The sequence below is a fragment of the Rhinatrema bivittatum genome, chromosome 16 (assembly GCF_901001135.1).
Source record: "Rhinatrema bivittatum chromosome 16, aRhiBiv1.1, whole genome shotgun sequence".
Lineage (NCBI taxonomy): Eukaryota > Metazoa > Chordata > Amphibia > Gymnophiona > Rhinatrematidae > Rhinatrema > Rhinatrema bivittatum.
The window spans coordinates 26,241,630-26,268,012 of record NC_042630.1 but is presented as its reverse complement, the minus strand read 5'-3'; the positions used below and the strand labels follow the sequence as shown (position 1 = coordinate 26,268,012).

General features: G+C 47.8%; 1 protein-coding gene across 1 annotated transcript in view; it reads left to right on the top strand.

The window, feature by feature from the left end:
• Window positions 1-13,815: 13,815 nt before the first annotated feature.
• S100A1 (S100 calcium binding protein A1) overlaps window positions 13,816-26,383 on the top strand; it is a 291,017-nt gene continuing 278,449 nt past the window's right edge. Inside the window, exon 1 of the mRNA XM_029579407.1 lies at window positions 13,816-14,031. The gene's annotated coding sequence lies outside the window, so the exon portion shown is untranslated. The remainder of the gene's footprint in view (window positions 14,032-26,383) is intronic.

Genomic DNA, 26,383 nt, shown 5'->3' with positions numbered 1-26,383 from the left:
TTCTTCTTGAGTGGGCGAGAGAAGAAGAGCATTGTCCAGTGACAGAGGGATGAGTTTAACCCTATCCAGTGTGTGTTTCACCTTACGTCAGATCACCTACAACAATTTTTGGCTTGAAGCAGTAACCAGGGAGTAGTTTGAAACCTACCTACCACCCTAATGTTAGATATAGAATTTCCCTAATCATCCCACAATAACTAGGTATGTACAGTATATATTTCCCAATATGGTTGAGTTGGTAAAAGCAAGTTTGCTTACCGTAAACGGTGTTTCCGTAGATAGCAGGATGAATTAGCCATGCTGTCATGAGATCTGTCCATCAGACCGGTAGGCGGAGCTTGTGTAGTAGAATACAGAATTTTGCTCTGTGCATCTGCGCATGCCTTCCCGCACAGCAGAACATATTCTCCTCGGTCTATGATTAAGTAGAAAAACTGTGCTTTGGACTAGCCAGGGAGGTGGGAGGGTCCACATGGCTAATTCATCCTGCTATCTACGGAAACACCGTTTATGGTAAGCAAACTTGCTTTTTCCCGTTGATAGCAGGGCTGAATTAGCCATGCTGTCATGGGAGTCCCAAGATCCCGATCACGCAGTAGAGAGACCTCATGTGTATTACACCAATGAAACCTCATCTTTTTTTTTTTTTTTTTGCATGATCTATTCTAAGCAGTGGATTGTCCCCATGGGAACCTAAGAGGTCAGAGAGTATAAGACAGCTGTTCCTAATTTGGTGTTGTCTTGTGTTTGTTGATCTAAGCAATAATGTGATGTGAAAGTATGTAAAGATGACCACGTAACTGCTTTACAAATACCCACTGGTGGTACATGGCGAAGATGCGCTATGGAGGTCACCATTGCCCGTACCTGGTGGGCATTTGGAGTAGAAATCAAAGGTACCTTTCTCTTCTGGTAACAGAATTGAATGCATTGTGCAAGTCAACTGAGATCGTTCGCTTAGCAACTGGAAGGTTCGGCATATCAGGGTTAAAAGACAGGAATAGTCGTGACAGTCTGGATGTAGAGTGCGTTCATGACTTGTAGTACACCAACGCTCTTTTACAGTCCAAGGTATGCAATACTCTTTCTCGGTCATTTTGATGAGGTTTGGGAAACAAAATGGGTAGCTCTATGGACTGGTTTAAATGAAACTGCGAAATCACCTTCGGAAGGAAGGAAGGATGAGTTTGAAGTACAAGTTTATCATGATAGAACTGTAGATAAGGCTCATAACGAACCAATGCTTGTAGCTCACTTACTCTGCGAGCGGAGGTTACCGCAACCAGGAATAATACTTTCCACGTGAGGTACTTTATATGTACCCCGGCCACGCGTTGATGTGGCTCAGACTGGTTAAATGGAAAAGAAAGAAAAGAGAAAGCGCACGTTTCGAATATGGTTAATTTCACAATGCTTGTGGGTATACAATATTTTTTGTTGTTCCATTGTCTGTGCAGATATAGAGATTGTCTGGTTTGCTGACTCTAGAACACTCAACATATAATTGTCCATGTGAGAAGCAATCCATGTCTAGATGTAAACCACATAATTCTAGAAATGAAAAAGAATGAAAAAAGAAAAAACATAAACTATACTCACTAAGGGGCGGATTTTAAGAGCCCTGCTCGCGTAAATCCGCCCGGATTTACGCGAGCAGGGCCCTGCGCGCCGGTAAGCCTATTTTACATAGGCCTACCGGCGCGCGCAGACCCCGGGACTCGCGTACGTCCCGGGGTTTTCGGAGGGGGGCGTGTCGGGGGGCGGGCCCAGTCGTCGCGGCGTTTCGGGGGCGTGTCGGGAGCGTTTTGGGGGCGGGTACGGGGGCGTGGCTACGGCCCGGGGCGGTCCGGGGGCGTGGCCGCGCCCTCCGTACCCGCCCCCAGGTCGCGGCCCGGCGCGCAGGAGGCCCGCTGGCGCGCGGGGATTTACGTCTCCCTCCGGGAGGCGTAAATCCCCCGACAAAGGTAAGGGGGGGGTTTAGACAGGGCCGGGCGGGTGGGTTAGGTAGGGGAAGGGAGGGGAAGGTGAGGGGAGGGCAAAGGAAAGTTCCCTCCGAGGCCGCTCCGATTTTGGAGCGGCCTTGGAGGGAACGGGTTAGGCAGCGCGGCTCGGCGCGCGCCGGCTATACAAAATCAATAGCCTTGCGCGCGCCGATCCAGGGATTTTAGTGGATACGCGCGGCTCCGCGCGTATCTACTAAAATCCAGCGTACTTTTGCTTGAGTCTGATGCGCAAGCAAAAGTAGGCTGATCGCGCTTCTTTTAAAATCTACCCCTAAATGAACGGTATGGTAAATGACACAGCTCAATTCCAACGCAATGTCACACGAAATAATTAAATCAAAATGAAATAAATCAAAATCTACGAAAATTCAATTTAACAATGCAATCGGAAACATTGAAATGGAATCGTAAAATATTTAGTCCAAGCCGTTAAGCCCATTAAAATGGGCGAGATTTTTGTCCCCTCTCCTCCTACATCTTTGCTCTGCTCCGCTCCCTCCCCCCCCAGCACCATGAAGGGCCAGAGGCAGCGGCGGTGGTAGGAGCTGCAGCGGTGGCCGAGGGGGATCTCGCGAGGCATAATGGTCCTGCCATCCCAACTCCCTCCCCCCTTCCCCGGTGGTGGAGGGACAGGCTCAGACCCCTTTCACTCTACCTTACAGGCCCCAACTCCTTTGCTCTCCCATTCCCCTCTACACTGAACCTATAAGTGGAGAGCTGGGGGGGGGGGGGATAGAGAATCTCTCTCTCATACAGCCTCCTACAAAGGCTTCCTCTCTCTCTCTCTCTCTCTTGCACATACACTCTCCCTCTGTCCCTCACACATGCACGCCCAATCCCTCTCACACACATACACAATCCCTCACGTAGTCTCCCTCTCTCTCTGGCACTCACACTCGCCTTCAGTGCACATTACCACACTTCTCTCTCACACAGTTAAAACGGGTGGGATTTTTGTCCCCTCCCCACCTAAGTCTTTGCTCTGCACTCGCAAGAGCTTGCAAAGTTCCCATGCCAGGTGTGTCTGGGAGAGAGAGGAAAACACTCTGCTCCCCCCCCCTCGCAAAGGGCAGGTGGCAGGCACTGCAACAGATTTTGGACATGTTGCCTAGCTTACTTTGCTCTTTCTGGCAGACCTGTGCCTTTAAGAAATCCGATAGGGGGCTTGAGAAGGAGGAGGGAGCAGGGCTCTGGCTTTCACTTTCGTCACGGTGCTTTGCTGGGAGTGGGGGTGGAGCGATGCCCATGTAAACTCTTCCCGTGGTGGCTGAGACCCACAGGTGGGCTGACAGCGCTGCCTTCCCCCTCCCCCCCCCCCCCCCCCGCAGTTGCAGGGCTTTTTGCGCTTTGGCTGCTGCAGGCTGCAGCTGCTTGTGATCTCTTCACAGCCGCTTCTTCTACTGCATTTGCTCTGCTCCGGTCATCCCAACTCCCTCCCCTCCCTTGCCCAGCGGTGGACAGACTGGCTTGGCGACTCTTCTAACTCTTTCCTCCCTGTGTGTAACTGTCCGACAGTCCTTACTCCCTTCCCCCTTCCCCAGCAGGGGAGGAACGGGCTGAGCCATTTCTCAGAGCGGCGACTCGTCTGCCCTTTCCTCCTCCCTCTGTGGCAACCCAGCACGTAGCGCAGAGCTCAAGGTCCGCACATGCGCGGTAGAGCTGCTCTCTACTGTGCATTTGCGGGCCGTGGGTCAGGGCCCATTTATATTGTAGATAGCGTGTGTTGCTTGTACGTCCAACAGATGGCACTGTTTTTCCAAAAAAGCATGTTTTTACCTGTTACAGGTGTGACATCTATATAATATGGGTATATAAAAACACGAGCGTATTCGAATGCAACGTTGTGTCAAAAATTCAAAGCAATCAGTGAAGAACTTTCGGAGATTTAAGATTTTGAACAAATGAAAATTTATAGTTTTATTTATATAGATTGGTTCGAACTGAGACAACATGAGTTGTTCCAGAACAACATTGAGATTCCATGGAATAGGAGGTTTAGTCACTGTAGGCCACAAATGAAGAATCCCTCTGAGGAACTTTGACACTAGTGGGTGAATCGAGATCGGTTGGCCCTGGTGAGGTCTATGATACCCAGCAATAGCGCTGAGGTGGACTCTAATCGATGACGTTGCTAGACCTGCAACATACAATGTATGAAGATAGTCTAACAACAATTCAGTGAACAGTCCAAGGGGTTTAAAGTCCTTGGAGGCACACCAGGTTGAGTATCTTTTCCATTTAAAACCGTAGTTTCTATGTATAGATGGTTTTCTTGACTGTAGAAGGATTTGTTGTGCTTCTATTGAGATAGCAGCTTCTGACAATAAGAGCCATTCAGCCTCCATGCTGTCAAGTGAAGGGAGGCATCCATCGGGTGAAGAAGGGTTCCTCCTTCTTGAGCTAGAAGTCCTACCCGGTTTGGTAACATGATGGGTTTCTTCTGTTGACAAGATGGAGAAGATAGGTGTACCAGGGTTGTCTGGGGCCATGCTGGTGCTATGAGAAAGAGTTGTGCTGCATCCTGGATATACTTTTGGATAGTCTTTGTGATGAGAGGGATCAGAGGGAACGCATACATCAAAGGTTCCGTCCATGGGATTAGGAACGCAGCTTGTGCTACTCTCCAGTGACTGTTCCAAAGTGAGCAGAAGTGAGGAACTTGAGCATTGTGTTCTGTTGCGAAGAGGTCAATCGTTGGCCATCTCCACGTGTTGAATATGGGATGTGCCACTTCCTGATTTAACACCCATTCGTGAGGGTGAAAAACCCTGCTTAATTTGTCTGCCCGAGTGTTGACCACTCCCGGCAGGTAGGATGCCTGTATTGTGATGCAGTTGCAAGAAGCATGCTCCAGAATTTGAATCGCTTCCTTGCATAAGGTCCAAGAACAGGACCTCCTTGCTTGTTTATGTAGAACATAGCCACCTGGTTGTCGGTGTATACCATTACTCGATGGCCCCGGAGGTGAGACAGGAATGTATGTATTGCGAGTTTTATCGCCCGTAGTTCTAACAGATTGATCTGAAGATTATGCTCCGTGGAGGACCATAAACCCTGTGTTTGTAACTGGTCCAAGTGCATTCCCCAGCCCTTGTGAGAGGCATCGGTGTGAATAGGATGTTGTGCGATGGTGGATTGAACAATGCTCCCTTGGTGAGCGTTTTCTTTTGGAGCCACCAGTCTCTATCCTTCTTCATCTCTCAGAGGTGAGGGTCAACCTGTTTGAACTGTGGTTTGATGCTGTATCCATTGTCATTTTAAGACCCACTGTAGACGTTGCATGTGCAGTCTTGTATTTGCACGGTGAATATGGCCACTGCCATATGTCCCAGGATTGTGAGGACTTGACGTGCCATGGGGGTCGGAGTGTGACGTAGGGGAACGCAAGAGGCGGTGCATCTCCGCAGCTCTGTCCCTTGGTAAGAAGGCCCTGGACTGTCGGGTATCTAGGTGAGCCCTGATGAACTGCAGGACCTGTGTGGGTATGAAAGTCGACTTGGTATAGTTGATTATCAGTCCCAAACAATCCAAACACTGAATGATTTGATTCAGTTGCCGGTGGAGTATCTCTGGGCTGGATGCTACCAGGAACCAATCGTCCAGATATGGAAAGATACGAATGCCCAGTTTTCACAAGTGGGCCACCACCACTGCCATGCATTTTGTGAACACTCTGGGGGCTGCCGACAGCCCGAAAGGGAGCACCTGGAAACAATCACTGGAGAGTAGCACAAGCTGCGTTCCTAATCCCATGGACGCAACCCTTGATGTATGCATTCCCTTCGATCCCTCTATTCACAAAGACTATCCAAAAGTGTATCCAGGATGCAGCACAACTCTTTCTCATAGCACCAGTGGGAGCACTGAGAGGAGAGGATCACCTTGCTGGTGGCTGAAAGGAATCAGTAAGTTTTTGCTTGGGACATTGTCTTTTTCAAACATATTGGGGCAAAGTTAACTATTTGGGAATATTATTTAGTGTGTTTGTGCTTTTAATAGTCAGTAAGGCAGCGAATAAACAAGTTAGACTGTTTGTATTTTTAAATGGTCAGTCAGTAAGGCAGCTAGTAAGCAGTAGTTAGTGTGTTTATTTTTAAAAGTCTGTAAGGCAACTAGTAAGCAGAAACTGAGTGTTTGTATTAAAAAAAAAAAAAAAAAAAAAATTTAGCCAGAAGCTAGAAATAAGCTAGGAGTAGTGTATACCTAAGTAAAAAGGTTGAAACGTTCAGTTCAGTTACTCACCTTGGAAAGGTGTTGAGGTAGTGTGATTTGGTTTGATTAGGTACCAACATTTGATAATCAAGAGAGCAGTGAGTCACCTCTGGCTGACTAACTGAAGTTAGACTGTTTGGATTTCACAACCCTCCCACCCCTCGCCCACCCACCCCTAGCTCATCCTTTAATTTATAGGCAGTTGCCACTTTCACAAAAACAAATTTGAGAGTTTGATCAGTCCCTTGTAGGCCACTACCAGACATATAGTGAATTCACTAATACATTTAAAAGGACATTATTAGACACATTCCTACTCCCATAGCAACCTAAAACTTAACTAGGAACTGAACAAAATTGAGATGAAGGCAGCAGCAAGAGGGGGGCTTCCCAGTCTTTTGCATCAAGTGTCACATGTATGATTTTTTACCCGCCGGTGAGAAGTTGTACGTGTGCGTGTGATGCAAAGAGCTTCTGGCTCTCGGAGAACGAGTCCGATCTCTGGAGGCTAGAGTGGCAGACCTGGATGAGCTGAGGCAGACAGAGAGGTATATAGATGAGACCTTCAGGGACATAGTAGCCAAGTCCCAACTTCAGACTGGCAGCCCTGGTGCTGCCTTGGAGGAAGAAGGTCTCATGAATGGAGAGCATCAACCGGATGCAGCAGGAAAGGATCCTGTAGCAAGGACCTGCTCTCCAGGTGATGCATTGTCCTTTCTCACCGAGGATATCTTCCCAAGGCCTACTGCCCAGGAGGGAAGGGTTAGGTCGGCCGTCATAGTTGGTGATTCGATTATTAGGAATGTAGATAGCTGGGTGGCTGGTGGGCATGAGGATCGCCTGGTAACATGCCTACCTGGTGCGAAGGTGGCGGACCTCACGCGTCACCTAGATAGGATTTTAGACAGTGCTGGGGAGGAGCCAGCTGTTGTGGTACATTGGGCACCAACGGCATAGGAAAATGTGGGAGGGAGGTTCTGAAGCCAATTTAGGCTCTTAGGTAGAAAGCTTAAATCCAGAACCTCCAGGGTAGCATTCTCTGAAATGTTCCCTGTTCCACGCACAGGTCACCAGAGGCAGGCAGAGCTCCAGAGTCTCAATGTGTGGATGAAACAATGGTGCAAGGAAGAGGGATTCAGTTTTGTTAGGAACTGGGGAACCTTTTGGGGAAGGGGGAGTCTCTTCCAAAGGGATGGGCTCCACCTTAACCAAGGTGGAAACCAGACTGCTGGCGCTAACCTTTAAAAAGGAGATAGAGCAGCTTTAAACTAGAACAAAGGGGAAAGCTGACAGTCGCTCAGCAGCACATGGTTCGGAGAGAGGTATCTTCAAAGAATACTAATGATGCATTAGAATTAGGGGCATCCCAACAGTGAGGTTCCAATACTAAGAAAAGTAGTCCAAGTGCATGTAACTAAAAACTCATCTGAGCTAAAAAATTCTAACTTATCCCTATCAATTAAAAAGCAGAATGAAAATACAAACAAAAAAACAAACTTTGAAATGTTTGTATGCTAATGCCAGAAGTCTAAGAAGTAAGATGGGAGAATTAGAATATATAGCAGTGAATGATGAGATAGACTTAATTGGCATCTCAGAGACATGGTGGAAGGAGGACAACCAATGGGACAGTGCTATACCGGGGTACAAATTATATCGCAATGACAGAGAGGAGCACCCGGGAGGTGGTGTGGCGCTTTATGTCCAGGATGGCATAGAGTCCAACAGGATAAACATCCTGCATGAGACTAAATACAAAACTGAATCTTTATGGGTAGAAATCCCTTGTGTGTCGGGGAAGACTATAGTGATAGGGGTATAGTACCGTCCACCTGGTCAAGATGGTGAGACAGGGGCCATGGGGGATGACGTCACCCGAAGCGGAAGCCTGATCGCGAGCTCCGCGATCCCTGCTCCCCGTATCTCCTACCATCGCCGCGAAACCTGGCCCATAACTATCTTTTTGACCTCAGCCGGCATTGCTGATCTCTGGTGCACCGGATCGCGCCGTTCCCCGGGATTTTTGGGGGTGCCAGAGGCCTGTGCCTCCTAGAACTGGTCCGTATGCAGTCTTGGTTTGTATGGGTGTGTGTGGGGAATGTTTGTGTATGGCTGTGGGGGAGGGGGGAAGTACTGGTTGGGGACGGGGGGGGGGGGGGAGTCTGGGGGATTTGTGCATTACAGAGGCTCTTGTTGAGTTGGCACTGGTTTTTGTTCTCTCAGAATATGGTGCCCCATCTCATTTGATCCCGGTGGCTCAGGCTTGGGAGCTGCGGGTGTCCCAATTCCACATTTTCCTGTATTACTCTCGGGGTGGTTTGGGCCCTCCCTAATCTTTCAACAATGACTACAATTAAATTTTACTTCGCTTAACGTAGATGGGATTCACTCTCCCATTAAACGGAAAAAGCGATTGGGATCCCAATCGTATTTCTCCAGGAAACACACCTAACCATGGGGGAACATGCTAAGCTACAAAGAGAATGGGTGGGGCAATGCTTCTCTTCTTCGTATTCCTCCCGGAAAAGGGGGGTAGCTATTCTAATTCATAAGCAGGTGCCCTTTCAGGCAGACAAGGTGTGGCGTGATGTGGAAGAGCGCTACGTTATCGTTCAGGAGGACATTGCTGCCAGCAACAAGTGGCTCTCTGCAATGTGTACGCACCAAAACGTATACTCCCATGATTTTTTCACCCACCTGACGGGGGTTTGTGGCCGAGCTTTCCTTCCTCCTGCGCCGTGGTCATGGGAGGGGATTTTAACGTAGTACCCAATAAGCAAGAAGATTGTAAACCCCTGAAGCCAATTGCACATACTGATTACCGAATGGGCGCTAATTTTGTCTGCCAGGAGCTGGGCCTCATGGATGTTTGGAGGGCCTTGCACCCGGGAGAGCAAGATTATACTTTCTTTTCCCACCCTCATGGCACTTACTCCCTGCTGGACTATTTTCTGCTTTCTGATTTCCTGTTTCCCAGGGTGACTGCAGCCACTATAGGCACCATTGCTTTGTCCGATCATGCACCGGTGGTCGGTTAGTGTCACGCTGGGAACGTTTCCTAAACCGCCCTTCTCATGGCGCATGCCCCTGGGCTTAGGTTAGAGAAACAGTTTCACTGATATTTACTGGAACCTGGGACGAATACGTGCGCATTAATAAACAGCCAGAGATGTCACCCACAGTCTTATGGGAGGCGGGCTAGGCGGTTATGCGGGGCGCAGTGATAGCCTATGTGGCAACACAAAATAAGAAACGGAATGCGGACATTTTGCGCCTGACGGCAGAGTTAAAACATGCACAATTGCAACATATGCAAACACTGTCGGAATCCAGTAAGAGGGAGGTAGCTCATATACGGGAGACTCTAAATACCCTTTTACATCAGCGGGCCGCCAAGTCTCTTAGATATTACTAATTACAACTATATAAACAACGGCAATAGGCCGAGTAAATTGCTTGCCAATTTAGTCCGGGCACGGAGACCAAAATCCCTTATCACTAGCATTAAGGACAGACAGGGGAACCACCAATCTGCGACTGATGCAGTTGCGGCCCGTTTTTTAGAGTATTAGGACTAGGCTTCTCCCCGGGAGAAGCCTAGTCCGTCAGAGGGCCGCAACGGCAATTTTTCCAGGGTCTCCTTTGACCGAAGTTGCCTCAATTGCAGCTGGAGATGCTGAATTCCCTTCTTAAAGATTGTGAAGTCTATGCTATCATACATACCCTAAAAATTGGGAAGGCAGCTGGGCCCGATGGCCTCGTCCCGGAGTTTAAATAAAATCCTGAAATTTCTGATATTGCCAGTCCTGACCCCCTACTTTAATAACTTGCTTCGGGAATGGTCTATAAGCGACCTTGAGAATCAATCTACTATTGTACTTCTCCCTAAACCGGGGAAGGACCCTCATGAAGTAGGCTCTTATTGCCCTATTTCATTGATAAATAGCGACTTAAAAATTTTTGCGGCTGTGCTGGCGGCTCGGCTGGCCGTTATACTCCCAACAGTGATTCATCCAGACCAGACAGGTTTTGTCAAGGGTAGGCAGGGGGTGAAAAATATCCGCCGGCTAATTGGCGGCACTCAGGTTTCATCATCGTCAAACGGATGCCCTTATCTTGAGCTTAGATGCCGAGAAGGGCCTTTGATTCTCTATCCTGGGGCTATCTGTTTTGGAGTTTACAATCAATATGGCATTGCAGGTAATTTTCTTACATGGCTAGAGGTATTGTATAGTAACCCCAGCGCACACCTCCTATTGATGGTGCGCTGACGGACTCTTTCTCTCTACACTGTGGGGTGCGCCAGGGTTGTCCTTTGTCCCCCCCTACTGTTTGTGTTGGCAATAGAACCCCTTGCCATTAAACTTCGCTTGGACCCTGAGTTTATAGGACTCCGCATAGGGCGACATCAGCTGAAATTAGCGCTGTTTGCAGATGATATCCTGCTATTTGTAGGACGGCCCAAACATAGCATCCCGGTGATTGTCCAGCAGTTCTCCCTCTTTAAGGAGATTGCGGGCCTCACTATTAACTATGCTAAATCTGAAGCCTTGGCGCTTACTCCTAGTGCTGCTCAGGCATGGAGTGATGAGTTTCCCTTTGCTTGGGCTCCGGACAAGTTAAAGTACTTGGGGGTGTGGATACCTAGAAATTTGAATGATCTTTATGCCCTTAATATTAAGACTACCATGTCTGCTCTGGGGGCTCAATTGACCGCTTGGCACACCCTGCCGCTGTCTCTCTCTGGGCGCTGTGCCCTGATTAAGATGATATTGGTTCCAAAATTATTATACAAACTCCATATGTTGCCTTGCTGGCTTTCACGCGCAGATATCCTGTGGCTACAACAGCGCTCCTTTCAGCGATTCTTGTGGGCAGGGAGGAGAGCTCGGTTAACGTACTCTGTGTTGTTACATTCTAAGGAAACTGGGGGGGCTTGGTATGCCTGATTTTTCGTCTGTATAATGCGTCCTGTCAGCTTCATTTTGTGGGTGAATGGATCTTAGACCAATACTCTTACTGTGAGGATGGATTACTTATTAGTATGACGGCTCCCTGGTCTCCGGTGTATTTGGTACAAGCTGACGCAGTTACCTATTGCAATCTGCATATCCCTAAGGAACTCCTTCAGCCATGCTGGCAGGCGTGGTTTGGCTTCGTCAGCAGGGGGGCCTAGATGTCCCCTTTTTCTCCAATCCTTGAGTAGGCAAAGCTGCCTTCAGGATAAGTGCATCTGCACCTTGCGATGGATGTTCCTGCAGATGTAAGTCCTGGGTAATCTTCTGTCTCTTAACAAGTGGGTTCTTGCAAATGTCTTCCGAACGTCTGCGACGTGATGCAGATGAAAGATCTGAGAACACCCTGCCCGATGCGAACAACGATTCGGAAGAAGTGTGTGAATGAATTTTAATCTAATCATCCTCCGAATGATTGTCGATCACTGAAAGGGGATTGACCGTAACTGGAAGGGTCTGGTGACGTATCTCGTGTCGTTCTACTGGAAGTGCGAGATGATTTGTGGGAGCTTTGTGAATCCCGACTAGAAAAATGAGATTCGTGTGGCCGAGAATCCAGTCGTTTCCCTTCCAAGACATTTTGCGGCACTCCCAACGGTTTATGCGTTGCTCTGTGTGTTATTTGAGTCGATGTCAGTGGGTCCCTGCACTGATCTAAGCCGCGCTATGTGATCTGGGCCCCTTATTGGATGCCCTCGAGTCACCTTGCATCGATCTGGACGACTCATGCGTCGACTTGACGTTTCGTGGGTCAATTTTGATGCTCTGTGTGCCGTCTTCGATGCTCCGTGCGTCGTTTTTTATGCTTTGGTGCGCCGTCTTCGATATCTCGTGCTTCGCTGTCGACGCTTTATGCTTCTCTGCTGATGATCCATGCATCACTTTCGACGCTGCGTGTGTCCGGCGTCGACGTCGATGCCCCAGTTTTTGGACTTTGGCGCTCTATGAAGCTATCTCGACACCTCCTGCAAACCCTTTTTTGCCAACCGTCCCCGCCCGTTTTTGCTGCCACCTGCATCGCTCCTAAGCATTACTACTACTTGGCTGCTCCGTTGTATCCCGCGTCCTGGTTCGGCGTGATATGCGCGTCCTCCGACTCCTGCTGCGTAGCCGCCGGCATTAGCCGCGCCACTCTCAGCACTCCTTTTGCTTCCAGTGTGCCTTGCACCTCATCTGGCACGTCTTCCGGCGCTTTATTCGCTCCGGCTGAAATCGAAGCCGCCGGAGGCGGGGGGAACGATGTCCAGACGGTAGAGGATGAAGGTTTGCGGCGATGCGCCCCTTCTACAATGCCCCCGTGCTGGGATTGTGATGGCTCCACTGAGGCTGCCCTTCTTACCTTCGGGGCCTTGTTCTTTCTAGGCCCTGGCGAGGAATGGGCTTCCGAGGGGGGAGCATACTGTCCTCCTGCTGTGACCTGGAGCTGCTGGATCTTTACCGCTCTCTGCCTTCTAGCCCGAGGGGACATACAGCCGCAGTGGGGACAAGAGGCCAGTTCATGCTCGGCGCCCAAGCATCGATAATAAAAATCAATGTCCATCGGTTATGGACATGATTTTCCCGCATGAACAGGGCTTGAAGCCCGGCGGCCTCGGATCTAAACTTTTTTGACATTTTAAAGAAATCATTTGTTCACTAAGGAGAACTACAAAGCCCCGAGTGCGATCCCGCGAGCGGAAAGAGCAGACTGAGGGGAATCTGTTCTGCTGCGTGGGAAGGCACGTGCAGGGGCACAGAGCAAAGCTCTGTATTCTACTAGACAAGCTCCGCCTACCAGGCCTGATGGAGAGATCCCATGACAGCATGGCTAATTCAGCCCTGCTATCAATGGGGAAATGCTGAATTCCTGCTCTTTGTTATCATTTGCAGATGAGGAATCTATATATCCCAGGGTTAGAGGGGACTAATGTGGTAAGAATGAATTGAGGCTTCACTTTGCCAGCTGGAAGCAGTAGGAAGCAAAAGGATAGGATTAGCAGCTGTATCTGTAATGGTAAGATGAGCATAGCTGGAAGGTACTAGCAGCCAGGGGGTCAGGTCAACGTACCTACGTAAGCCAAAAATGGCTTGGTCACACAGGCTGAATGCAACTAGAGATTTTTTTTTGGGGGGGGGGAGGGTGAGAAGCAGGAGCGGTGGCGGCAGTGACACCAGCAGGCAACCCAAAGGGAACAGGTACAAAGGTGCGGCAGCAATATGTGAGAGCAGAGAGAGAGAGTAATGGTGGTGGTGTTGGGAGTGTACTTTTACATGCCTGAACAACGGCGTTGTAGGAGAGGGTGGGAATAGAGTTGGCATTTGGGCGCATACTCTTTGATTTAAAACACGTGAGAGTGATGCCCTCTGAGGAGAAGGTGTAACTTTCTGCCAGTGAATGTGTGCCAATGCTCAGCCAGTTGCCTGGGTTTGCTTTCCATTTTCTCAGTAAAGTCTGCGTGTTCAGTGTGTGCTGTTGGAAAATTCCCTCTCTACAAAATATAGACAACAAATTCACAAGAAACCTCTGTGTTAGTAGCAGAACAAAGTCAATGCAGACAGCAGATCACAGAGAAAAATATGGGAAAACCAAGTCTCGAAATGTCTTTTCCAATTTTTATTGTTAATGATTTACAAAAGTGGATTTTTCCTCTGAAGTTGAGGGTGGAACAGAAGCAGCCATTGCATCACAGGGATGTTACATTTGGAATTAATTAAACAACATTGCATAGGATATCTATGAGCACAGCATGCAAGGTATTTGTGATAAAGTGCTTTTCTGTGCTTATTGCAAATGCAGCCGTGGAGAAGCAGCAGAAGTGCAGGTGAGCTTTGTTCTCAGGGTACATTTAGTAATAATGACCTGATGTAACAGTGAATCATACAAGAGAGCCTGGGGAAAGACAGGAAAGCTTTGGGTTTTCCCTTCCTCTCCACAACCTATGTTCAGCTCCTCTCAATGAGCTGTTGAGATTTGCTCAGATCTGAAGTACTTGCATGCATGAGCTCACAGTTCACTGTTGTGGATTGGTTGATCCTAGGATGACATCACCCAAGCTGCCCTGCTAGGACTGAGGTGAGCAGGTGATGATGCAGACACTGAAGGTAGAGTGGGAAGCTGGGGAGGGATCTTGGGAGCAGCCTGGAGTGTCAGACGCTTTACTGACATTAGTAAGAATAATAAGTAAAGAAATGGGCAGGGGTGCATTTGAGGGGATTTGTGTTACCACAAACGGAAAGATTTCTGAGATACAGTCCACATAATCCTGAGGCTGGCTGGGGCTCCTTGGACTTTCTGGGGTTGGTTTCATTTCCTTAGATATTTCTATTGACTTTTTCTACTGATTGTGGTTCTTTACATGGTTTCTTTGACTTCACTGGAAAGGCAGCAGGTTTCTTGCAGGTTGAATGAGGCTTTGGTGGTGCTGGTTCCTTTGGTTTTTATTCTACTGTTTTGGTCTCTAAAATGACTTCTTTGATGCTGGTTCTTTAGCTGGTTCCTTTGGTTGTTGTTGCACTTGTTTTGTCTCCTGAGTCTTCACTGGTGCTTGTTCTTTTGGTTGTTGTTGTTGTACTTGTTTTGTCTCCTGAGCCTTCACTGGTGCTTGTTCTTTTGGTTGTTGTTGTTGTACTTGTTTTGTCTCCTGAGCCTTCACTGGCGCTTGTTCCTTTGGTTGTTGTTGTACTTGTTTTGTCTCTTGAGTCTTCACTGGTGCTTGTTCCTTTGGTTGTTGTACTTGTTTTGTCTCTTGAGTCTTCACTGGTGCTTGTTCCTTTGGTTGTTGTTGTACTTGTTTTGTCTCTTGAGCTTTCACTGGTGCTTGTTCCTTTGGTTGTTGTACTTGTTTTGTCTCTTGAGTCTTCACTGGTGCTTGTTCCTTTGGTTTTTCTTGCACTTGTTTTGTCTCCTGAGCCTTCACGGGTGCTTGTTCTTTTGGTTGTTGTTGTTGTACTTGTTTTGTCTCCTGAGCCTTCACTGGTGCTTGTTCCTTTGGTTGTTGTTGTTGTACTTGTTTTGTCTCCTGAGCCTTCACTGGTGCTTGTTCCTTTGGTTGTTGTACTTGTTTTGTCTCCTGAGCCTTCACTGGTGCTTGTTCCTTTGGTTGTTGTTGTACTTGTTTTGTTTCCTGAGCCTTCACTGGTGCTTGTTCCTTTGGTTGTTGTACTTGTTTTGTCTCCTGAGCCTTCACTGGTGCTTGTTCCTTTGGTTGTTGTTGTTGTACTTGTTTTGTCTCCTGAGCCTTCACTGGTGCTTGTTCCTTTGGTTTGTTGTTGTACTTGTTTTGGTCTCCTGAGCCTTCACTGGTGCTTGTTCCTCTTTGGTTGTTGTACTTGTTTTGTCTCCTGAGCCTTCACTGGTGCTTGTTCCTTTGGTTGTTGTTGTACTTGTTTTGTCTCCTGAGCCTTCACTGGTGCTTGTTCCTTTGGTTGTTGTTGTACTTGTTTTGTCTCCTGGGCCTTCACTGGTGCTTGTTCCTTTGGTTGTTGTTGTACTTGTTTTGTCTCCTGAGCCTTCACAGGTGCTTGTTTCCTTTGGTTGTTGTTGTTGTACTTGTTTTGTCTCCTGAGCCTTCACAGGTGCTTGTTCCTTTGGTTGTTGTTGTTGTACTTGTTTTGTCTCCTGAGCCTTCACTGGTGCTTGTTCCTTTGGTTGTTGTTGTTGTACTTGTTTTGTCTCCTGAGCCTTCACTGGGTGCTTGTTCCTTTGGTTGTTGTTGTACTTGTTTTGTCCTCCTGAGCCTTCACTGGTGCTTGTTCCTTTGGTTGTTGTTGTTTGTACTTGTTTTGTCTCCTGAGCCTTCACTGGTGCTTGTTCCTTTGGTTTGTTGTTGTACTTGTTTTTGTCTCCTGAGCCTTCACTGGTGCTTGTTCCTTTGGTTGTTGTACTTGTTTTGTCTCCTGAGCCTTCACTGGTGCTTGTTCCTTTGGTTGTTGTTGTTGAACTTGTTTTGTCTCCTGAGCCTTCACTGGTGCTTGTTCCTTTGGCTGTTGTTGTTGAACTTGTTTTGGTCTCCTGAGCCTTCACTGGTGCTTGTTCCTTTGGCTGTTGTTGTTGAACTTGTTTTGTCTCCTGAGCCTTCACTGGTGCTTGTTCCTTTGGCTGTGTTTGTTGAACTTGTTTTGTCTCCTGAGCCTTCACTGGTGCTTGTTCCTTTGGCTGTTGTTGTTGAACTTGTTTTGTCTCCTGAGCCTTCACAGGTGCTTGTTCCTTTGGTTGTTGTTGTTGTACTTGTTTTGTCTCCTGAGCCTTCACTGGTGCTTGTTCCTTTGGTTGTTGTTGTTCTTGTTTTGTCTCCTGGGCCTTCACTGGTGCTTGTTCCTTTGGTTGTTGTTGTACTTGTTTTGTCTCCTGAGCCTTCACAGGTGCTTGTTCCTTTGGTTGTTGTACTTGTTTTGTCTCCTGAGCCTTCACTGGTGCTTGTTCCTTTGGTTGTTGTTGTTGAACTTGTTTTGTCTCCTGAGCCTTCACTGGTGCTTGTTCCTTTGGCTGTTGTTGTTGAACTTGTTTTGTCTCCTGAGCCTTCACTGGTGCTTGTTCCTTTGGCTGTTGTTGTTGAACTTGTTTTGTCTCCCTGAGCCTTCACTGGTGCTTGTTCCTTTGGCTGTTGTTGTTGAACTTGTTTTGTCTCCTGAGCCTTCACTGGTGCTTGTTCCTTTGGCTGTTGTTGTTGAACTTGCTTTGTCTCCTGAGCCTTCACAGGTGCTTGTTCCTTTGGTTGTTGTTGTTGTACTTGTTTTGTCTCCTGAGCCTTCACTGGTGCTTGTTCCTTTGGTTGTTGTTGTACTTGTTTTGTCTCCTGGGCCTTCACTGGTGCTTGTTCCTTTGGTTGTTGTTGTACTTGTTTTGTCTCCTGAGCCTTCACAGGTGCTTGTTCCTTTGGTTGTTGTTGTTGTACTTGTTTTGTCTCCTGAGCCTTCACTGGTGCTTGTTCCTTTGGTTGTTGTTGTACTTGTTTTGTCTCCTGAGCCTTCACTGGTGCTTGTTCCTTTGGTTGTTGTTGTACTTGTTTTGTCTCCTGAGCCTTCACTGGTGCTTGTTCCTTTGGTTGTTGTACTTGTTTTGTCTCCTGAGCCTTCACAGGTGCTTGTTCCTTTGGTTGTTGTACTTGTTTTGTCTCCTGAGCCTTCACTGGTGCTTGTTCCTTTGGTTGTTGTACTTGTTTTGTCTCCTGAGCCTTCATTGGTGCTTGTTCCTTTGGCTGTTGTTGTTGAACTTGTTTTGTCTCCTGAGCCTTCACTGGTGCTTGTTCCTTTGGCTGTTGTTGTTGAACTTGTTTTGTCTCCTGAGCCTTCACTGGTGCTTGTTCCTTTGGCTGTTGTTGTTGAACTTGTTTTGTCTCCTGAGCCTTCACAGGTGCTTGTTCCTTTGGTTGTTGTTGCTGTACTTGTTTTGTCTCCTGAGCCTTCACTGGTGCTTGTTCCTTTGGCTGTTGTTGTTGAACTTGTTTTGTCTCCTGAGCCTTCACTGGTGCTTGTTCCTTTGGCTGTTGTTGTTGAACTTGTTTTGTCTCCTGAGCCTTCACTGGTGCTTGTTCCTTTGGTTGTTGTTGTACTTGTTTTGTCTCCTGAGCCTTCACTGGTGCTTGTTCCTTTGGTTGTTGTTGTACTTGTTTTGTCTCCTGAGCCTTCACTGGTGCTTGTTCCTTTGGTTGTTGTTGTTGTTGAACTTGTTTTGTCTCCTGAGCCTTCACTGGTGCTTGTTCCTTTGGCTGTTGTTGTTGAACTTGTTTTGTCTCCTGAGCCTTCACTGGTGCTTGTTCCTTTGGTTGTTGTTGTTGTACTTGTTTTGTCTCCTGAGCCTTCACTGGTGCTTGTTCCTTTGGTAGTTGTTGTACTTGTTTTGTCTCCTGAGCCTTCACTGGTGCTTGTTCCTTTGTTTGTTGTTGTTGAACTTGTTTTGTCTCCTGAGCTTTCACTGGTGCTTGTTCCTTTGGCTGTTGTTGTTGAACTTGTTTTGTCTCCTGAGCCTTCACTGGTGCTTGTTCCTTTGGTTGTTGTTGTACTTGTTTTGTCTCCTGAGCCTTCACTGGTGCTTCTTCCTTTGGTTGTTGTTGTTGTACTTGTTTTGTCTCCTGAGCCTTCACTGGTGCTTGTTCCTTTGGTTGTTGTTGTTGTACTTGTTTTGTCTCCTGAGCCTTCACTGGTGCTTGTTCCTTTGGTTGTTGTTGTTGTACCTGTTTTGTCTCCTGAGCCTTCACTGGTGCTTGTTCCTTTGGTTGTTGTTGTTGTACCTGTTTTGTCTCTTGAGTCTTCACTGGTGCTTGTTCCTTTGGTTGTTGTTGTACTTGTTTTGTCTCCTGAGCCTTCACTGGTGCTTGTTCTTTTGGTTGTTGCTGTACTTGTTTTGTCTCCTGAGTCTTCACTGGTGCTTGTTCCTTTGGCTCCTGAGTTTTCACTGGTGCTTGTTCTTTAACTGATTCTTTAGGTTTTTCTTGTACTAGTTTTTGTTCCTTAGATTGCTCCTGGGGTTTCCCTGGAAGAGGAGCAAAGTTGGCACTCTGGTGGTTGGACATTTTTCTGTTGTCTGTTTCTCACCTGCAGATTGAAAGAAAGGAAGGATATAGGATTAGTGTCCCTGTTTCACGGGACTTTGCTCATTCCTGAATTAATTTAGTAGGAAAAACCAAGTCAATGCTTGCCATCCTTCGAAACATTAAAAACTTGCTGAATGACTGCAGAGCATCAAGATGGTATGGAAGGAGGACAGGGGAAAGGATGGAGGGAGGAGGAAAGAAAACAAAGGAATGTGACGAGGACAAGTTATCGCCGACGCGTCCTGCCGGCACCTGCGCTTTGGCCCGGGCCGCCCGGCGCCCGCATATGTGTGGGCGGGCAGCCCCGGTGCCGGGGCCCGTGCACGGCTGGGCGGGCGGTTGCGTACCATTGAAATTGGAAAATAAAATATTACAAAGTGATTGGAGATGGCCTGGTTCTGGTTCTGTGTTTCATTGGACAGGAGAATGAGAATCTGCACTATGTTTGAAAGGCGATTGTACTTAGCCTCTGCCAATGGACAGGTTCTGTGTACCCAGCACAGCCTAATATCAAGAAATAGCATAATAGTGAGGCAGGACAGCACAGCCTTATATTAGGGTATAATATAATGATGAGGCAGACAGGCCTTGTAGACACAGGAGAGCCTTATACCAGGGAATAGAACAGTAGTGAGGCAGATCATCATCATAGTTTATTTCACAGTTTTCCAACTAGAGAGCTCAAATCTTTTTCCAGTCAGTCAACATTTACTTTATGATAACTCATACAAATAAAAAGGTTCAGAGGTCATCACATGGGAATGCTATAGATTCACCAACTGAGGGGAGATACATCAGAGAGACACATAAGGTATTGCAAGGAGAGTAAAAACAACAAAACTAAGTTGTCCTGTCTAATCTGCCCAGTTGCGGTTTTTCCTCTTTGGGTAAATGCAATATAAATTCCCACACTTAACCCAACACCAGCTCCCCAGCACCTCGTGTCCTTTACCTGAGCTTTCAATCCCTTTCCTACCAGGACCCTCCATATCAGTCCCAAGTGTACCCAGAATCCCCTCAGTCCTCCACTTTAGGCCATTTCAGGCCTTGTCATCATCTTCCTCTTACAAGATCAACACTAAATCTAATATTAGGTCCCCCTGCATGCCTTGTTACCAAGTTTTGTAATCCACACAGCTCCCAGAATTAACAAAGCCATTGTCCAATTCTTCCCATGCTTATTGAAGTTTTGAGTTGTAAATGTAGTTAATTATCCATGGAAGCTCGAAGCAGTCATACCACTTCTGTTAGGGTTGTAATCGCAGCTCTGTGCCGGATCCCTGATTGCTTTCTAGGGAGGCTCCTTGGAGCCATACCACTACTGTTAGCGTTTTAACTACTGATCCATGCAGGATAACTCTTGGTTATGCCCATGGCCACCAGGTCATGCTTCCACTAAACTAAGGTAGGATAGGCTCTGTTCCTACAGCACAATCTTATATCAGAAAATAGCACAGTACTGAGGCACTTTAGGAACTATATCTGTCAGAGGAAATTTTAATATGGAGGCAGCTCAGCAGAGAAGAGCCTGTGGAGTACCAGTCTTCATTGTGACATGGAGACTGGTACTCCACAGGGTCTTAACAAAAGTTATGAGGACAAAAAGTCGTAAAATAGAAGATGGACTTACCTGAGAGGAGCTGAAGGAAGAGCTGTCAGCTGGAATAGAGAGCCCTGGCAGTGAGGATCTTTTATACAGCCTGGGAGCCCAGTTACAGAGGTGGCCCACATTCCAGCTGTGACTTGTTCCAGGAGTATTTCCTCATAGGGCAGGGGTGAGGTCAGCAGTTTGGGTTAATGGCCTTTCCATCTCAAATGAGTCATAAGACAATTTGGGAGAATAATTACTCTCATCTTCATTCTGTACAACCTAATCAGAGGTCTGGGACAAAGAACTCATCCAGACCCTGTGTCCCCACTGGCAGTCCATGGTGTCCCCAGACCCCTGGCAGTATCTGCCACACATGATCACCAGAGCGGAAGTGCCAGCTCTCCTGCTTTATAGGAGGGAGGCTCATCTTCATTTCCCCCAAATCCAGTGCGCCGTGGGGTGTAGGCATCTGTCCCTCTTGACCTCCTCACTACTCTCTTTAAAAGTTTCGAAATGCATGACAGAGCCAGAGGGGAGACTCAGGATCTACCCAGGATGTTCTTATTGAAGGTAGATGTTTCCTGTCCCACATTCCCAGAGCAAATTCTGATCCATACACTCTGTCCCCTCTGCATTCAGCGCTTGCTGCTCTTCAGCTCAGAGCAAGGATGAATCTCATTTGTAGAAGTGTTTTATGCTGATACCTGGGAGAAGATGGAAGCTGTGGAGTCTGTAAGATTCAAGCACAAGATCCTCTTTGGATAATTCTCCTACTGTCTGCTACAACGAGGTATCACAGCCTCAAAGAATCCTGGAGACGGCTGTCGGGACTCTGATTTCTCTGAGACATGATGTACATCTGATGAGAGATTCCCCGGGTTTTCTGGGGTACAGGCCTGGATGTCTCCCTAATACACTGGGTTTTCTTTACTTTTCTCCCTTTGATAGCAGAGATGGAATTCCTAATTCTGGATTCCAGAGATGCATCCCTTGGTTTCCACATATTAAAAAGAATTGAATCCAGACCTCTTATCTTTCAATGTCTGCTACAGCTGTCCATGCTGTAATCATGCATCACCGGTATCAGCACGATTGGTGCATGAAGGGTGCAGATTCTGATGATACTCAGCACTGTAGCACCCCCATTTTATCTACATTCATATTGGAAGGATGATTTAAGAAGAAATAATTTCATGCATTTTAAACACTATAATATTCTTATAATTAAAAGAGAAATAAGAATAAACTGTAGGGCTTACTGTGATTTTAACTAATAAGTGATGTAAGTAAAACTATTGAGCTAGTACCATCCAAATAATTCAGAATGAAGAGGATGAGCCATTGGTGTTGACCTGCTGGTTTTGAATCTTTCCTTGGCCATTGTCCACTGGGAAGAAATTATAAGATGATGTGGAGTGGCTTAAAGGTCCTTTGACACTTTCCTGTCCCTCTGACCTGAGTGCTGTGGACCCTGTGTGTAGGGGTGTTTGTAGGGGTATGTGTGTGTGTGTGTGTGTTTGGGGGGGGGGGGGGTGAGTATGTGCTTGCATTCCATCCTTGCTCAATCAGAACATGACAAGCTTCCATCTTCCGACCAGGTAAGGAGTAACTGTTTGTGATTCATATTTAGATGTTACTTATAAATTGGAATAATTAAGTCACCAGAAGAGGTTTTGGAAGTGAACAAATCTGTAACCATCCCAAGGAGCTCCTGAGTCAGGAACTCCCGGACTGTAGTGTGAGAGTACACAGGTAATGTCAAGGGAATTCAACAAGTGACAGGAAATGTCAGTTTTCTAATGATTAAACTTGTGCATCCAGATCAGAACCAGAAGCTCCTGGGCATTTCTAGCATTAATCCTCCTTTATGCCATGTGACTTAGCTTTTCTCAATGAGGTTTTAATTGTCCTGACTATTATCAAAGTGGGAGGATCAAACATCCAGCGTTGGATTGCAAGGCATTATATCTCCATATTGTACATGCTATGAATCTCAGCAAAAGGCCATGCAGAGACTGTCCTTAGCTCATGGCTCAGATCCCTTATTTGGATTCTATCCAAAAGGCTATTAACATTGTTACAGTTTATTCAATGCGTAGAGATGTGCGGCCTGAGGGTACTCTGTCAATATGCAACACTGATATTAGTGTAATGTCTCTGGGGAGAAGTAAGGGGCTCTCCCTGATTCCTCTCTCTCGGGGTTAGAGGTGAGGGGGTGTCCCTGATTCCTGTCTCTCAGGGTTAGAGGTGAGGGGGATGTCCCTGATTCTCCTCTCTCAGGGTTAGAGGTGAGGGGGTGTCCCTTATTCCTGACTCTCAGGGATAGAGGTGAGGGGGTGTCCCTGATCCCCTCTCTCATGGGTAGAGGTGAGGGGGTGTCCCTGATTCCTCTCTTTCAGGATTAGAGGTGAGGGGGTGTCTCTGATCCCCTCTCTCAGGGGTAGAGGTGAGGGGCTGTCCCTGATTCCTCTCTCTCAGGGTTAGAGGTGAGGGGGTGTCCTGATTCCTCTCTCTCAGGGTTAGAGGTGAGGGGGGTGTCCCTGATTCCTCTCTCTCAGGGTTAGAGGTGAGGGGGGTGTCACTGATTCCTCTCTCTCAGGGGTAGAGGTGAGGGGGGTGTCCCTGATTCCTCTCTTTCAGGATTAGAGGTGAGGGGGTGTCTCTGATCCCCTCTCTCAGGGGTAGAGGTGAGGGGGGTGTCCCTGATTCCTCTCTCTCAGGCTTAGAGGTGAGGGGGGTGTCCCTGATTCTCCTCTCTCAGGGGTAGAGGTGAGGAGGTGTCCCTGATTCCTCTCTCTCAGGGGTAGAGGTGAGGGGGTGTCCCTGATTCCTCTCTCTCAGGCTTAGAGGTGAGGGGGGTGTCCCTGATTCCTCTCTCTCAGGCTTAGAGGTGAGGGGGGTGTCCCTGATTCCTCTCTCTCAGGGTTAGAGGTGAGGGGGTGTCCCTGATTCCTCTCTCTCAGGCTTAGAGGTGAGGGGGGTGTCCCTGATTCCTCTCTCTCAGGCTTAGAGGTGAGGGGGGTGTCCCTGATTCTTCTCCCTCAGGGTTAGAGGTGAGGGGATGTCCCTGATTCCTCCCTCTGAGGGGTAGAGGTGAGGGGGGTGTCCCTGATTCCTCTCTCTCAGGGTTAGAGGTGAGGGGGGTGTCCCTGATTCCTCTCTCTCAGGGTTAGAGGTGAGGGGGGTGTCCCTGATTCCTCTCTCTCAGGGTTAGAGGTGAGGGGGGATTCCCTGATCTCTCTCTCTCTCAGGGTTAGAGGTGAGGGGGTGTCCTTGATTCCTCTCTCTCAGGGTTAGAGGTGAGGGGGGATTCCCTGATCTCTCTCTCTCTCAGGGTTAGAGGTGAGGGGGGTGTCCCTGATTCCTCTCTCTCAGGGTTAGAGGGTGAGGGGGGTGTCCCTGATTCCTCTCTCTCAGGGTTAGAGGTGAGGGGGGTATTCCTGATTCCTCTCTCTCAGGCATAGAGGTGATGGGGTGTTCCTGATTCCTCTCTCTCAGGCTTAGAGGTGAGGGGGGATGTCCCTGATTCCTCTCTCTCAGGGTTAGAGGTGAGGGGGAGTCCCTGATTCCTCTCTCTCAGGCTTAGAGGTGAGGGGGTGTCCCTGATTCCTCTCTCTCAGGCTTAGAGGTGAGGGGGTGTCCCTGATTCCTCTCTCTCAGGGTTAGAGGTGAGGGGGAGTCCCTGATTCTTCTCTCTCAGGGTTAGAGGTGAGGGGGGTGTCCCTGATTCCTCTCTCTCAGGCTTAGAGGTGAGGGGGTGTCCCTGATTCCTCTCTCTCAGGGGTAGAGGTGAGGGGGTGTCCCTGATTCCTCTCTCTCAGGGTTAGAGGTGAGGGGGTGTCCCTGATTCCTCTCTCTCAGGGTTAGAGGTGAGGGGGTGTCCCTGATTCCTCTCTCTCAGGGTTAGAGGTGAGGGGGGTGTCCCTGATTCCTCTCTCTCAGGGTTAGAGGTGAGGGGGGATCCCTGATCTCTCTCTCTCAGTGTTAGAGGTGAGGGGGTGTCCCTGATTCCTCTCTCTCAGGCTTAGAGGTGAGGGGGTGTCCCTGATTCCTCTCTCTCAGGGGTAGAGGTGAGGGGGTGTCCCTGATTCCTCTCTCTCAGGCTTAGAGGTGAGGTGGGTGTCCCTGATTCCTTTCTCTCAGGGTTAGAGGTGAGGGGGTGTCCCTGATTCCTCTCTCTCAGGGGTAGAGTGAGGGGGTGTCCCTGATTCCTCTCTCTCAGGGGTAGAGGTGAGGGGGTGTCCCTGATTCCTCTCTCTCAGGGTTAGAGGTGAGGGGGGGTGTCCCTGATTCCTCTCTCTCAGGGGTAGAGGTGAGGTTGTGTCCCTGATTCCTCTCTCTCAGGGTTAGAGGTGAGGGGGTGTCCCTGATTCCTCCCTCTCAGGGGTAGAGGTGAGGGGGGTGTCCCTGATTCCTCTCTCTCAGGGTTAGAGGTGAGGTTGTGTCCCTGATTCCTCTCTCTCAGGGTTAGAGGTGAGGGGGGTGTCCCTGATTCTCCTCTCTCAGGGTTAGAGGTGAGGGGGGGTGTCCGTGATTCCTCTCTCTCAGGCTTAGAGGTGAGGGCGTGTCCCTGATTCCTCTCTCTCAGGGTTAGAGGTCAGGGGGGTGTCCCTGATTCCTCTCTCTCAGCGTTAGAGGTCAGGGGGGTGTTCCTGATTCCTCTCTCTCAGGGTTAGAGGTCAGGGGGGTATCACTAATTTCTCACTTTCAGGGGTAGAAGTGAGGGGGGTGTTCCTGTCTCTCAGGTGGAGGGGGACAGGTCTATGTTGGTCTCATCTAGAAGTCCTTTGATGACCTTTATTTGCAGGTTAATAAAAAATCAAATGAGGTCACACTGGGAGGCTGAGTGCTATTACTAAAAGAATTTGGACAAATGAGCCTGACTAAATGAAATTCATTATTGAATCTGGGCCAGGAGGAGATCTGGTTTCTGCAGAGCCACTGTAACCTCTGTCCTGTACCTATTGGCCCCCAGGTAATGCAGTTTATAGCCAGGTTTGATCAACAGTACAGTAACATAGAGACTCAGGAGAAATGGTGACACCCAGCTGGTCTGACCTGCTGAGATTCTTCCTCTCTGGATAGATGAGCACATAAATTCCCATGACCAAACCAACACCAGCTCCCTTCCATCTCTCCCACCTCAACTCTGCCCTCACTATTGCCTCCCACCTCTGTCCAACCCTGCCACTGTGCCAGTCTCCAGCTTCTCTGCTGGTGGCTGCTTTAAGCCTTGTGTAATGGAGGTTTGTCTTATTTCTTGCCACACTTAGCCAACCTCAGTTAATAAAAGATATGGCAGGTAAAAAAAGGTCATGGAGAAGAAAGATGTTTTTGACTCCTGCTGCAAATGCTGTTATAATTAGATATTCTTTTTAGATGTCTCTGGGAACTATGGTTATTATTGCTTCTAAGGGCTATGCAGATGTTTATACAAAAAAATGCTAAGAGATCAAAATTCAAAAGTAATTTAGACAGATAATAATCACCAGTTGCCCAGATATCTTTTGAAGATATTCAGATTGCTTGGGCCCATTTCAACTTTCATTATAAATGAAAATTTTGCTATCTTTATATGTATCTTTTAATACTTTTCTAAGTGTTATTATTATTGGCTTGCAATCAACCTCTGGTGCTTGCTGTTATTCATCTTTTGTGTTACTATCTTTTTGCCTAGGAAGTCCTCAAATAAACTTACATCAATATCTGGATCCTGGTGTACTGACTCAGTGTATGTGATAAATTGCAGGAAGACCTTGTGAGACTGGAAAATTGGGCATCCAAATGGCAGATGAAATTTAATGTGGATAAGTGCAAGGTGATGCATATAGGGAAAAATAACCCATGCTATAATTACACAATGTTGGGTTCCATAATAGGTGCTACAACCCAAGAAAGAGATCTAGGCGTCATAGTGGATAACACATTGAAATCGTCAGTTCAGTGTGCTGCGGCAGTCAAAAAAGCAAACAGAATGTTGGGAATTATTAGAAGGGAATGGTGAATAAAACGGAAAATGTCATAATGCCTCTGTATCGCTCCATGGTGAGA